The sequence below is a fragment of the Salvelinus sp. IW2-2015 genome, unplaced genomic scaffold, assembly GCF_002910315.2.
Source record: "Salvelinus sp. IW2-2015 unplaced genomic scaffold, ASM291031v2 Un_scaffold2333, whole genome shotgun sequence".
Lineage (NCBI taxonomy): Eukaryota > Metazoa > Chordata > Actinopteri > Salmoniformes > Salmonidae > Salvelinus > Salvelinus sp. IW2-2015.
Genome location: NW_019943658.1, coordinates 99,823 through 113,975, shown reverse-complemented (window position 1 = coordinate 113,975; position 14,153 = coordinate 99,823). Strand labels below are relative to the sequence as shown.

At 41.9% G+C, this 14,153-nt stretch overlaps 1 pseudogene; it reads right to left on the bottom strand.

Annotated features, from left to right (window-relative positions):
• The window catches only part of LOC112073659 (transient receptor potential cation channel subfamily M member 1-like), a 63,304-nt pseudogene that overhangs the window by 44,141 nt on the left and 5,010 nt on the right, over positions 1 to 14,153 (bottom strand).

Below are 14,153 nucleotides of genomic sequence, written 5' to 3'. Positions count from 1 at the left end.
ACACTGTTACTAGGGGCCTATATGTTACACTGTTACTAGGGGCCTATATGTTACACTGTTACTAGGGGCATATCTGTTACACTGTTACTAGGGGCATATCTGATACACTGTTAATATGGGCCATTGTATTACAGTGTTACTAGTGGCCTACATTTCACACTGTTACTTGGGTCCTATTTGTTATCCTGTTACTATCGGGATATCTGTTACACTGTTACTAGGGGCCTATTTGTTATCCTGTTACTATCGGGATATCTGTTACACTGTTACTAGGGGCCTATTTGTTACACTGTTACTAGGGGCCTATTTGTTATCCTGTTACTATCGGGATATCTGTTACACTGTTACTAGGGTCCTATCTTTTACCCTGTTACTATGGGCCTATCTGTTTGATGTTTTGTTTTTTTTGTGTATTTTTGGGGGGCGCTCAAGTTATGCTGCTGTCTAACGTACTGCTTCTCAATGCAAGAGGCGTCACTACAGTCCCTGGTTCGAATCCAGGCTGTATCACATCCGGCCATGATTGGGAGTCCCATAGGGTGGTGCACAATTGGCCCAGCATTGTCTGGGTTTGGCCGGGGTAGGCCGTCATTGTAAATAAGAATTTGTTCTTAACTGACTTGCCTAGTTAAATAAAGGTTAAATAAAAAAATTATTATAATAATTGTTTCTAGTAGTGACTTTGCTGATAGGTCACTCTGGAGCGCCTGCTAAATGACTAAAATGTCAATATTAGTTCAAGGAACAGAGTCTTGTGGATGAACATCTCACCACTCTGACAGGCATTTTATGATATGTTGGTCAACCGGAGTCTTCTGTACCTTGCCGGCGTCATCGTCCTTGTCTTTCCCTTCGTCAGAGTTAGCTGTGTAGGACTGGTCTTCTCCTTTGAAGTCCACCAGCAGCAGAATTGATGGAGGGAATATGATGCCCAGAATCACCTAGAAAGACAAAAAACCCTGGTCACAAAGTGCTTTTACAGTAACCCGGCCCAGACGCCAAAGAGCTTGCAGAGCAGATCCACAGATCTGGCTGATATGAAGAGTATTGTCCATGTGGTCATGAAAGTCAATCTGTTTCTCAACTCATGGAGTTGTTTCTGCTCTACAGCAAAGAGTAAAGCAAATACAAGGCAGCTAAGGAACATCTCCCTGGAAGGAAGAAACCTTGATAGGAACCAATAGAACCAGGGACCTAGTTCTTACTGCTGCACCACTGAAAAGCTAGCAATTCAGTGATGCTGGTGGTGGTATTTCAAGCTAAGGAGGGAGGTTTACCAATTCACCGCCGTTATTTTACCTTAAGCCCGGGGTTCTTCCCCATTCTCAGATTTCCCATCCACATGTCGGTCAGCAGCATCTGACTGCAGGTGTGGGCGATGAAGTCTCTGTGCTTGGCGGCCACGGCCAGTTTCAAACAGGTAGAGTTGCTCCAGTTGGTCAGCTCATAGGTCAACAGCTTCATGGCCACCTGTTCATCGTGCTTATAGGACTGGTCYAGGAGCTCGTAGGCCAGCTGGCCAAACTCCCTGTGGAGAAAGAGTCCTTTTACTTTATGGCCTGAAAAATCTGATCTTAATCCGGCTTGCTATACTAAGCACAATGGGAAATAGGGTGTATGGAACTATAGGTTGAACTATGCCGTCATTGTAAATAAGAATTTTCTCTTATTTGTTAAATAAAATAAAATAATCACCACAGGGTATCCGGCTTGAAGGACCATGAAAATTAGGAGACCGTAGGTGAGGCAAAAGTAGAACTATTTTAGTGATTGTGTAATGTTTTAATCATCAGGGACAATGACCTGCCTGTCTGTGATGATCACAAGAGGAACCACTATCTCAGTAATGGGAGAAGTATAAGACAGGAACTCACTTGGAGTTGTTGTCCAGGTCCTGGGCGATATCGTCCACCAGTTCAGATGACTCTTTAGCCATGGCTGTGTATAGCTTACAGGCCACCAGAGCCTTGGCCATGGCCTCTTCCCCACGTTGCCACAGAAACAACGCCATCTTCTGGCGCTTCATGAGAACGGCCCACACCATCAGCTCGTGGAAGGGGTAGGTGAAGCGACAGACCTCAGGGTCGTCCACATCTATCTCTACCTCCTCCTCTTTCTTCTTCTTCCCTTTCTTATTCTTTCCCCTCGGCTCGTCGTCCTGGTGACACAGGAAGTGACACAGGTGAAGTGAGGGTGTTAGGGCAGATAACACACAGAGGGGAACTTTTAGAATAGTGTTGTGCAGATAACGTTATTTATAATAGTGTTGTGTTTGTGAACTGTACCATCTAACATCTCTCTTATTAAAGGAATATAACGTTCCAAACATGGTTGAATGAAGGAAATAGTGTAGAGTATTTCTTGAACAAAGACTTGCTATTACCTCCAGCCCCAGCATCTTCAAGGCTTTTGGCTGCAAACAACCAGAAGAAGAGAAGTATAATGTCATGTTAGAAAGTGTCAATCAATCACATGATAAGAATAACGTGTCTAAATCACATGGATAAGATAACGTGTCAGTACTAACAATTACATGATAAAGATACGTGTCAGATAACATCAGCTGACTAAAGATACGTGTCAAGTAACATCAAGTAAATGATACGGTTCCAATAACATCACGATGATAAAGGATACGTGTCATAACATCACATGATAAGATAGTTGTCAATAACATCAACATGATGAACGTGCAAACATCACTGTGTACTGTCAGTACATCACATGTCAATAACGTGTATAATCAGCATGAAAGAACGTTCAGACACAAATGATAAGATCACGTTCACATACATCCACATGTTAGTATCAACACATGATAGAGATTACGTGAGTAATCAAGGTAGTAGCATAATCACATAAATGTATCGTAATCACGATACTGTGTCAATCAATCACATGATAATAATTGTCATAAAATTGTAATACGTCTGTTCCATGGTGAGGCCCTTGTCTTTGTGTTTTCTTGCCGAGATCTAGTTGCTGATATATCACCTGCTTACCCTGTTCAGTCAATACAGGTTGTTATACAGTACTGTCTTGTCCTCTTCAGCCCATAGAGTTTGTTACAGAGCGTACTAAGAGTGTCACCCTCTGCAGCCAATACAGTGTTATAGAGAAAACAGTCTTACCCGTCTTCAGCCGTAGAGTTGTTGTAAAGCGCCTGAAGTTCTTCCTGGTGTAGTTACAGCGGTAAGCCCCACCACATTCAGGTACTTCCATCACCAGACCAATGTCCAATCAGAGTGATCTGGTGTCTGGTGGGAGGTTGCCCTGGAACACCCACAGATTATACTCACAGATTACATTTCTGTAATCCTATTACACACCTGGCTGTACAGCACAAAACCACAGTTTATTCAGCTGAAACAAGACAAATAAGTTGAATGAGGAAGAATATCTTCCATGAATCAGAGAGATCATCTTACCTTCTTGACGTCTCTCACCAACAACTGAACGTGTTAGCAGGACCCAGTCTCTGTGTGTTAGAAGAGAACATTGTAAATATGAATAACCCTACAACTGGATATGGGCTTATGGGGATTCCAGGGCAAGTCTCACATATAGCGTGGTCTTGTTCATCTCACCGTGTTGTACAGCTCCTCCAGGCGAGACATGGTCTGTCTGTCTGTCTGAGAGGATGTCTGTCTGTCTGTCTGTCTGTCTGTCTGTCTGTCTGTCTGTCTGTCTGTCTGTCTGTCTGTCTGTCTGTCTGTCTGTCTGTCTGTCTCACCGTGTTGTACAGCTCCTCCAGGCGAGGAATGGTGAGGAAATGGTGGATGTTGACGCCATTCTCTATCAGCAGCTTGACAAAGTCCACCCTATCCAGCACCAAGGCATCCATCATGGCCTGCTCCAGAGAGTTCACCTGGGAGAGGCACACATTCATGACTGGTGCCACTACTCTTTATATTTAGATGCCGGTGCTCATGGTATTTCAGAGCTAATATTCCATAGGAAGTGCATGTACTCAAGCAGTATAAAATGTTAGGTGCCAAGCACGGGGCCAACTCAAACTATGTTCTTACCCATCTCATTAATTCTATCTTCCTAGGGTCAGTCTCCTCTGGTGGTTCAGGCTTGGCCTTCCCTCCCTTCCCCTTTTTCCCCCGGGCCTTGGCCTTGTTCCTTGGGGCAGCGGTCGGACTCTTCGGCCTCTCTGTGGTAGTGGCTACGGTACCACTGCTGTTAGCTAGGGCACTGGCAGGCTGGGGGAGGAGGGGTGGTTCATTGCAAAAAAAACATTTTCATTAAAACGGCATTGGTTTTTGTGTTCATGTTCATAATCAACTAGTAGGATTAATCTTCTTTATCCAGAAAGATGAGGGAAAATGTTAGTAGTCCAATTCCTAAAATGGTGATTTAATAGGAATATAGAGGGTCCTTACAAAGCTTTAATACCCTAGTGTGATCACTGTACCTATTGGATCATATTGGGTCAGGTTATGATCTACTGTTCAGGATGTTCCTAGAACCTGTGTGTCTGTCTGTATCAAAAATCATTTCACTTAGTGTGATCTGACATCCTTCCTGTTAATACTGTAAATGTAAAGTAAGTGTTTGAGGGGACGCTTCATGGCAGGTTTGTATGGTGTTGTCTCTGAACATCAACAGATGAGATGGTCAGGGTTGCAACATTCCTGTAACCTTCTCAACATTCTTATATTCCAGAAATCCTGTTTAGAGTATTCCCGAATTGCCTGCTTAAATGATCCACCCGGGGTTTCTGTATTTTGCAACCCTAAATGGACTGCAGGGTGTACTGCAGGGTAGTCTGGTGAATGACTCACTGGTAGATGGTGACCGTAGACAAAGATCTGGTTGCGTGCTATGTCCACTCTGTTCCAGGCCAGAGCTAGACTCAGCTGGTCCGGGGCAGAGGCGTTGGTTCCTGTGAGTACACAGCATAGACGGTGTCATTGGTAGAGGCCTTGGTGCCTAGCAACACACAGGACATCTAATCTGCTATACACTTAAGAACTGTGCGCCATGACTCACAGGGCAGTTATGGAATTCTGTTTTAAAACAGAAAAGGAAGGAAGTACACAGAAAACATCTCCTTAGTAATGTAAACACCCACAGAGTTAAAAACAACATTTTCAAAGTGTTAAATTAACAAAAAATATAGAAATCAAAATGTATGGTGTTCAGAAATAGATGGTTGAGGGTAGCGGAAGGATAGGAGTAAAAACAAACAAAAGATAAGTATTGTAAAAAAACTGTGTCCGTAAAATGTATATACTATAGTGTGTATAAGCTGGAAGTAGAAGCATACAGTGGCAAGAAAAAGTATGTGAACCCTAAAATCTTCTTCTAGTCACAACAGACAAACACAGTATGCTTAAACTAATAACACACAAATGATTGTATTTTTGTTGTTGTTGTCTATATTGAATACATTATTTAAACATTCACAGTGTAAATTGAAAAAGTATGTGAACCCCTAGGCTAATGACTTCTCCAAAATATAATTGGAGTCAGGAGTCAGCTAACCTGGACTACAATCATTGAGACAAGATTGGAGATGTTGGTTAGAGCTGCCCTGGCCAATAAAAAAAACTCACAAAATTTGAGTTTGCTATTCACAAGAAGCGTTGCCTGATGTGAACCATGCCTCGAACAAAAGAGATCTCAGAAGACCCAAGATTAAGAATTATTGACTTGACTTAAGGGTTACAAAAGTATTTCTAAAAGCCTTGATGTTCATCCGTCCACGGTACAACAAATTGTCTATAAATGGAGAAAGTTCAGCACTGTTGCTACTCTTCCTAGGGGTGGCCGTCCTGCAAAGACGACTGCAAGAGCACAGCGCAGAATGCTCAATGAGGTTAAGAAGAATCCTAGCGTGTCAGCTAAAGACTTACAGAAATCTCTGGAACATGCTAACATCTCTGCTGACGAGTCTCCGATACGTAAAACACTAAACAAGAATGGTGTTCATGGGAGGACACCACGGAAGAAAAAATTGCTGCACGTCTGAAGTTCGCAAAAGAGCATCTGGATGGTCCCAGCGCTACTGGCAAAATATACTGTGGACAGATGAAACTAAAGTTGAGTTGTTTGGAAGGAACACAACACTTTTTGTGGTAGAAAAAATGCACAGCACACGAAGATCAAAACCTCATGCCAACTGTAAAATATGGTGAACGAAGCAACATGGTTTGGAGCTGCTTTGCTGCCTCAGGGCTTGGACAGCTTGCAATCATCGACGGAAAAATGAATTTCCAAGTTTATCAAGACAGAATTTAAGGCTATCTGTCTGCCAATTGAAACTCAACAGCAGTTGGGTGATGCATCAAGACAACAACACAATACACAGAAGTAAATCAACAACAGAATGGCATCAACAGAAGAAAATACGCCTTCTGGAGTGAACCAGAGTCCTGACCTCAACCCAATTGAGATGCTGTGGCATGACCTCAAGAGAGCGGTTCACACCAGACATTCCAAGAATATTGCTGAACTGAAACAGTTTTGGAAAGAGAAATGGTCCACAATTCCTCCTGACCGTTGTGCAGGTCTGAGCTGCAACTACAGAAAATGTTTGGTTGAGGTTATTTCTGCCAAAGGAGGGTCAACCAGTTATTAAATCCAAAGGTTCACATACTTTTCCCATCCTGCACTGTGAATGTTTACATGGTGTGTTCGATAAAGACATGAAAATGTATATTTGTTTGTGTGTTATTAGCAGACTGTTTGTCTATTGTTGTGACTTAGATCATTAGATGAAATTTTATGACCAATTTATGCAGAAGTCCATATAATTCCAAAGTGTTAGCATACTTCTTCATGCCACTAGTCCATTAGTTTAATCCAATTAGGGGAGGGGTGTTAGGGTTAGGGGAAAATAATAAAGGAAAATATATTTTAAAAGATGTGTACATATACAGTACCAGTCAAAAGTTTGGACACACCTACTTATTCAAGGGTTTTTATTTATTTGTACTATTTTCTACATTGTAGAATAATAGTGAAGACATCAAAACTATGAAATAACACATATGGAATCATGTAGTTACCCCTCTAAAAACCCTGGAATGAGTAGGTGTGTCCACACTTTTGACTGGTACTATATATATTTACAAAAATATGGGGGATTAGAAATGATGCAGAGAATTACATTGATGGAAGCTACAACCTATCAGCAATATTCCAGCTGATCTAAATCATATATAAACCCTAAAAATAAAAACATCTCAAAATAATTACGTGTTACCTTTTAATAAAGCGGTCAGAATGGCCATTTCAATATCTTGCTGTCCTTCAGAACCCATTCGAAACACTGTTATCTATGGTTGACAGAAGAGATGAGGAACAGATTCACCACATTCTGTTCTTGCCATGTGTGGTATCAAATCAAATCAAATTGTATTTGTCACATGCACCGAATACAACAGGTTTAGACCTTACAAAATCAAGCAAAAACATTTCAAATACAAATAACACAATAAAATAGCTATAATGAGGTTATATACAGGGGGTACCGGTGCCGAGTTAATGTGCGGGGTTACAGGTTAGTCGAGGTACTTTGTACATGTAGGTAGGGGTAAAGTGACTATGCATTGATATAAACAGCGAGTAGCAGCAGAGTAAAAACAAAGGTGGGAGGGGGGGGGGGGGGTCATGCAATAGTCGCGTGGCCTTGATCAATTGTTCAACAGTCTTGTGGCTTGGGAGTTCTGGATGGCAGCGCTTGGCCCCAGTGATGTACTGGGCTGTACGCACTACCCTCTGTAAAGCCTTACGTTCGGATGCCGAGCAGTTGCCAATACCAGGTGGTGATGCAACCGGTCAGGATGCTCTCAATGGTGCAGCTCTAGAACTTTTGAGGATCTGGGGACCCTTGCTAAATCTTTTCATGTCTCCCACCGCCGAGCTGGTCTGGTGTATCGAAGCATAATCCTGGAGATAATGTGGAAGTTCTCCTGAGCATTGTTACACAGAAAAGTTATTTGCCAGTTTTGCATTCCACAAGGATTTCGTGGATTCCTCATTGGACCTGAACAGCAATGGTAAGAACCCAAAGTATGCATGCAAATGAGTTGGTCCATCTCTTTCCATCTCTCTTCCAAAAACACGCCTTCCCTCCAATGAATGCAGTCCAGAATGATTTTCTGGATGTGTCTGGGATGAACAGTTCAAAAGAAGACTTTATGTCCTGCACATGAGTAACAGCCATCTGTGTCAGCCCTGGTTACGTCAGCCCTGGTTGCGTCAGCCCTGGTTGGCGCCTGGTTGCGTCAGCCCTGGTTCGTCACCTGGTTGCGTCGCCTTTGCGTCAGCCCTGGTTGCGTCAGCCCTGGTTGCGTCAGCCCTGGTTGCATCAGCCCTGGTTGCATCAGCCCTGGTTGCATCAGCCCTGGTTGCTTATCAATTGCACCTGCTGCAGGGTGCTCTATTCCTTGGTCAAGCAAACATTCATTTCAACAATGTTGACATCCTATATTTCTCCTCCTGCAGACTGCTGTGATTTTTATTACTGGTAGCTTAGCATTGAGCAGAGTACCTCTGGTTGATTAGGAATGGATCCTCTTCTTCTATCTTGTTGGCTCCAGCTGCTCTAATATAGGTCAGACAGCTCTGTAGCAGGGTCCAGTATTTCTACTGTGATGATGGGCTGTGCCCAGCCTGACGTTGGCGCTATCTGTCCAGCCCAGATGTATATGAAGGGAGAGACGGTCTCGATGGATTATACTCCCTGAGTTTTAACGACTAATCAACATCACTAAGTACCACTAGATCTGCTGCAGGTGCATAATGGCGCCCTGCACTCCCTATCAGGCGTCCATTGTGACTTAATAACCTATCAGACTTCCCTACTGATCTATCCTGTACTCTGCTTGACTGTTGAAATCACTTAGGCTGTATGGATTTTCACACTTTGATTACATCAAGAATTCCCCAGGGCAGCTGCTAGCCCTTCCTTTTTTCAATCTTTCTAATGGTGTTGCAGATGACTCAACACTATTACACGTCAGCACACAGAGAGTAAATCACTGCAACACTTACACACAGTGCAGTTAGTTTCAGAGTGGTGGCAAGGAATAGGGCGGCAGTGGCTAGTGGTTGGAGCGTTGGACTATTACTGAAAGGATGCAAATCGAATCTCACAGAGATTCTGTGATTCCTCATTGACTGAACAGCAATGTAAGAACCCCAAAGTATGCCTGCAAATGAGTTTGAGTCCATTCTCTTTCCACTCTCTCCAAAACACGCCTTCCTCCAATTCCCCAGGGCAGCTGTCTAGGCCCTTTCCTTTTTCAATCGTTACTAATGGTTTGCAATGATTCAACACTATACACGTCAGCTACTACAGAGAGTGAAATCACTGCAACACTTAACAAACAGCTGCAGTTAGTTTCAGAGTGGGTGGCAAGGAATAGGGGCTGACAAGGTACAAATCTGCCGTTCTGCCCCTGAACAAGGCAGTTAACCCACTGTTCCTAGGCCGTCATTGTAAATAATAATTTTTTCTTAACTGACTTGTCTAGTTAAATAAAGGTTAAATAAAAGGTTTGTCCTAAATATTTCTAAAACTAAAAGCATTGTATTTGGGACAAATCATTCACTAAACCTCAACTAAACATTGTAACGAATAATGTGGAAATGGAGCAAGTTGAGGTGACTAAACTGCTTGGAGTAACCCTTCAAAACATATTGATACAACAGTAGCTAAGATGGGGAGAAGTCTGTCCATAATAAAGCACTGCTCTGCCTTCTTAACAACACTATCAACAAGGCAGGTCCTACAGGCCCTAGTTTTGTCTCACCTGGACTACTGTTCAGTCGTGTGGTTAGGTGCCACAAAAAGGGCCTTAGGAAAATTATAGTTGGCTCAGAACAGGGCAGCACGGCTGGCCCTTGGATGTACACAGAGTGCTAAAATTAATAATATGCATTTAAATATATCACGGCTCAATGTGGAGGAGAGACTGACTTCATCACTACTTGTTTTTGTAAGAAGTGTTGACATGCTGAATGCACCGAGGTGTCTGTTTGACCTACTAGCACACAGCACGGACACCCATGCATACCCCACAAGAAATGCCACCATAGGTCTGTTCACAATCCCCAGAACAGACTATGGGAAGCACACAGTACTACATAGAGCCGTGACTACATGGAACTCTATTCCACATCAGGTAACTGATGCAGCAGGAGAATCAGATTTCTTTTTTTAAATACACCTTATGGAACAGAGGGGACTATGAAGAGACACACACACAAAAAGGTACAGACAATGCTTACACATACACATGCTAATATACGTACTCTACATACACGTACAGTACCAGTCAAACGTTTGGACACACCGACACATTCAAGGGTTTTTCTTTATTTTTACTATTTTCTACATTGTAAAATAATAGTGAAAACATCAAAATTATGAAAAAACACATATAGAATCATGTACTAACCAAAAAGGTGTTAAACAAATCCAAATATATGTTATGTTTTAGATTAATCAACGTAGCCACCCTTTGCCTTGATGACAGCTTTGCAGAACTCTTGGCATTCTCTCAACCAGCTTCATGAGGTAGTCACCTGGAATGTATTTCAATTAACAGGTGTCCCTTGTCAAAAGTTAATTTATGGACTTCTTAATGAGTTTGAGCCAATCAGTTGTGTTGTGACAAGGTAGGCGTGGTATACAGAAGATAGCCCTATTTGGTAAAAGACCAAGTCCATATTAATGGCAAGAACAGCTCAAATAAGCAAAGAGAAACGACAGTCCATCATTACTTTAAGAACTTTGAAAGTTTCTTCAAGTGCAGTCCCAAAAACCACCAAGTGCTATGATGAAACTGGTTCTCATGAGGACCGCCACAGGAAAGGAAGACCCAGAGTTACATCTGCTGCAGAGGATACGTTCATTAGAGTTACCAGCCTCAGATTACAGCCCAAATAAATGCTTCACAGAGTTCAAGTAACAGACACATCTCAACATCAACTGTTCAGAGGAGACTGTGTGATTCAGGCCTTCATGGTCAAATTGCTGCATAGAAACCACTACTAAAGGACACCAATAATAATAAGGGACTTGATTGGGCCAAGAAACACGAGCAATAGACATTAGACCGGTGGAAATCTGTTCTTTGGTCCAAATGTGAGATTTTTGTTCCAGATGATCTGTGTGGTTCCCACTGTGAAGCATGGAGGAGGAGGAGGTGTGATGGTGTGGTTCCCACTGTGAAGCATGGAGGAGGAGGAGGTGTGATGGTGTGGTTCCCACTGTGAAGCATGGAGGAGGAGGAGGTGTGATGGTATGGTTCCCACTGTGAAGCATGGAGGAGGTGTGGTGGCGCTTTGCTTGGGACACTGTCTGTGATTTATTTAGAATCAGGCAAACTTAACCAGCATGGCTACCATAGCATTCTGCAGCGATACGCCATCCCATCTGGTTTTGGCTTAGTGGGACTGTTTTTAAACAGGACAATGACCCAAAACACACCTCCAGGCTGTATAAGGGCTATTTGACCAAGAAGGAGAGTTATGGAGTGCTGCATCAGATGACCTGGCCTCCACAATCACCCCACCTAAACCCAATTGAGATGGTTTCGGATGAGTTGTACCGAAGACTGTTGGAAATGCATTCCTCAAGCTGGTTGAGAAAATGCTAAGAGTGTGCAAAGCTGTCATCAAGGCAAAGGGTGGCTACTTTGAAGAATCTCAAATATAAAATATATTTTAATTTGTTTAACACTTTTTTGGTTACTAAGTAATTCCATATGTGTTTTTTCATAGTTTGTATGTCTTCACTATTATTTTACAATGTAGAAAATAGTAAAAATAAGAAAAAGTCTTGAATGAGTAGGTGTGTCCAAAGATTTGACTGGTACTGCACATTGTAATATTGTTGAATGGTAATATTATTCATTTTGCATTGTAGATATGTAGTGGTTTAATAATGTTATATGATGTACTGTTTTATCTTTTTTTTATGTGTAAAGAAAGTGCCTTAATGTGTTTGAACCCCAGGAAGAGTAGATGCTGCCTTGGCATTAATTAACTAATGGTGATCCCTAATAAACCCCAGGAAGAGTAGGAGTAGAATGCTTGCCTGGCATTAACTAATGTGATCCCTACATAAACCCCAGGAAGAGTAGATGCTGCCTTGGCATTAACTAATGATGATCCATAATGAATACAATACAAAATACATGGAATTAAAAAGCTCTACAGTGTAGATTAGAACCTGTCACTCTAGTGGCGGTTTGGAAAGCCTTTACATTACTGGTTGTGATGAGATATGATAAACTCAGGCTGGGAGATAAATCCTTACATTACTAGTGGTGATGAGATATGATAAACTCAGGGCTGGGAAATAAATCCTTACATTACTGGTTGTGATGAGATATGATTACACTCAGGGCGGGGAGATAAATCCTTACATTACTGGTTGTTGATGAGAATATGATACACTCAGGGCTGGGAGATAAATCCTTACATTACTGGTGGATGAGATATGATACACCGCAGGCTGGAGATAAATCCTTACATTACTAGTGGTGATGAATATGATAAACTCAGGCTGGAGATAAATCCTTACACTACTGGTTGTGATAATATGATACACCAGGGCTGGGAGATAAATCCTTACATTACTGGTGTGATGAGATATGATACACTCAGGGCTGGGAGATAAATCCTTACATTACTGGTGGTGATGAGATATATACATCAGGGCTGGAGATAAATCATACATACTGGTGTATGAGATATGATAACTCAGGGCTGGGAGATAAATCCTTACATTACTGGTTGTGATGAGATATGATAACTCACGGGCTGGGAGAAAATCCTTACATACTGTTGGATGAATATGATACACTCAGGGCTGAGGAGATAAATCCTTACATTACTGTTTGATGAGATAATGAATAATACATTCAGTGCCTGCCGCAAGACTCCTCCTCTACCGATAAACTGGTTGTGTATGAAGATATTATTCTAACACTCAGTCAGATCGAGATAAATCCTTACCCACTAGAGTTACCTAGTGGTTTCCACTTTGTCCTCACAGGTGGAGATAGGAATATACTATATACCTCCACGCAGCGCTGGCGTAGAAAAATAAGAATCCTTTATCTTCATTACTATATCGTGCATTCACAAAGGCTGCAATGATAATATTGATACACTCAAGGGCTGGGAGAATGAAATCCCTACAGATTACTAGTGATCTCCCAGTGCGCTGCTGAATGATGATATGGTGTAATTCCTATACTAGCTCACGTGCGATCACCTACTGGCGAGATAAATCAGCTTGACCATCTAACTGAGTTGTAAGGATTTATCTCTAAGCCCTGAGTTTATTCATAATGTCTCATTATCGCAACACTAATAGTATATTTTAGGGGATGAATATTCACTTTCCCACAAGCCCGCTTGAAGGCTAGGAGAGCTGATTATCATTATATCTCATCGAACCATACTAAAATATCCGTATTACATTAAAGGCTTCTGGTGGGGCGTACCTCGGTTCGAGTGTTGTGATAATATGATATAAATACTCCAATCAAGAGTTTCAATCAACAAAGACCCGCTGGGAGAGATAAATCCTACATTTATCTAGTGCGTGTATGAATATGATATAAAATCAGGCTGGAATAAATCCACATTACTAGTATTTAAGGTGTGTAGAAATGATAGATAACCTACTTAACTACTCCCCGGGACCCTTTGGAATAAGAATCTCTCTTTACATATTTACTCAATTGCGTGATTGACCTGACATACTGATAACATCGCCTGTGAAGTAAATGTGATAAGTTAAATGTCTTTGTATTGTGAGTGATTATCACTACTAGGCCCTCCCAGCCCTTGAGAGTACATGGATGATAACATATATCCTCCCCACTACCAACCCCAACCCGTACATAATGAAGCTACAAACCTGTTACATGCTATAATATCATGACCAGAGACCCAAGCCCTAGGTAATGCATAGGAGACTTCACTAAGCCACTACCAGGAGTAATTATAACAAATGTTTGATTAAGCCTTACCAACCGCCTCCTACTTGTAAAAGCGATAGTAACATCAAAGAATGTTCTGCCCAGTCACCGATCCACCTGTAAGATAAATGAATGCAAGTTATTTTAACTATCCCCGTCTACAATGGCACACCACCAGACAGGAAGTTGAAATGT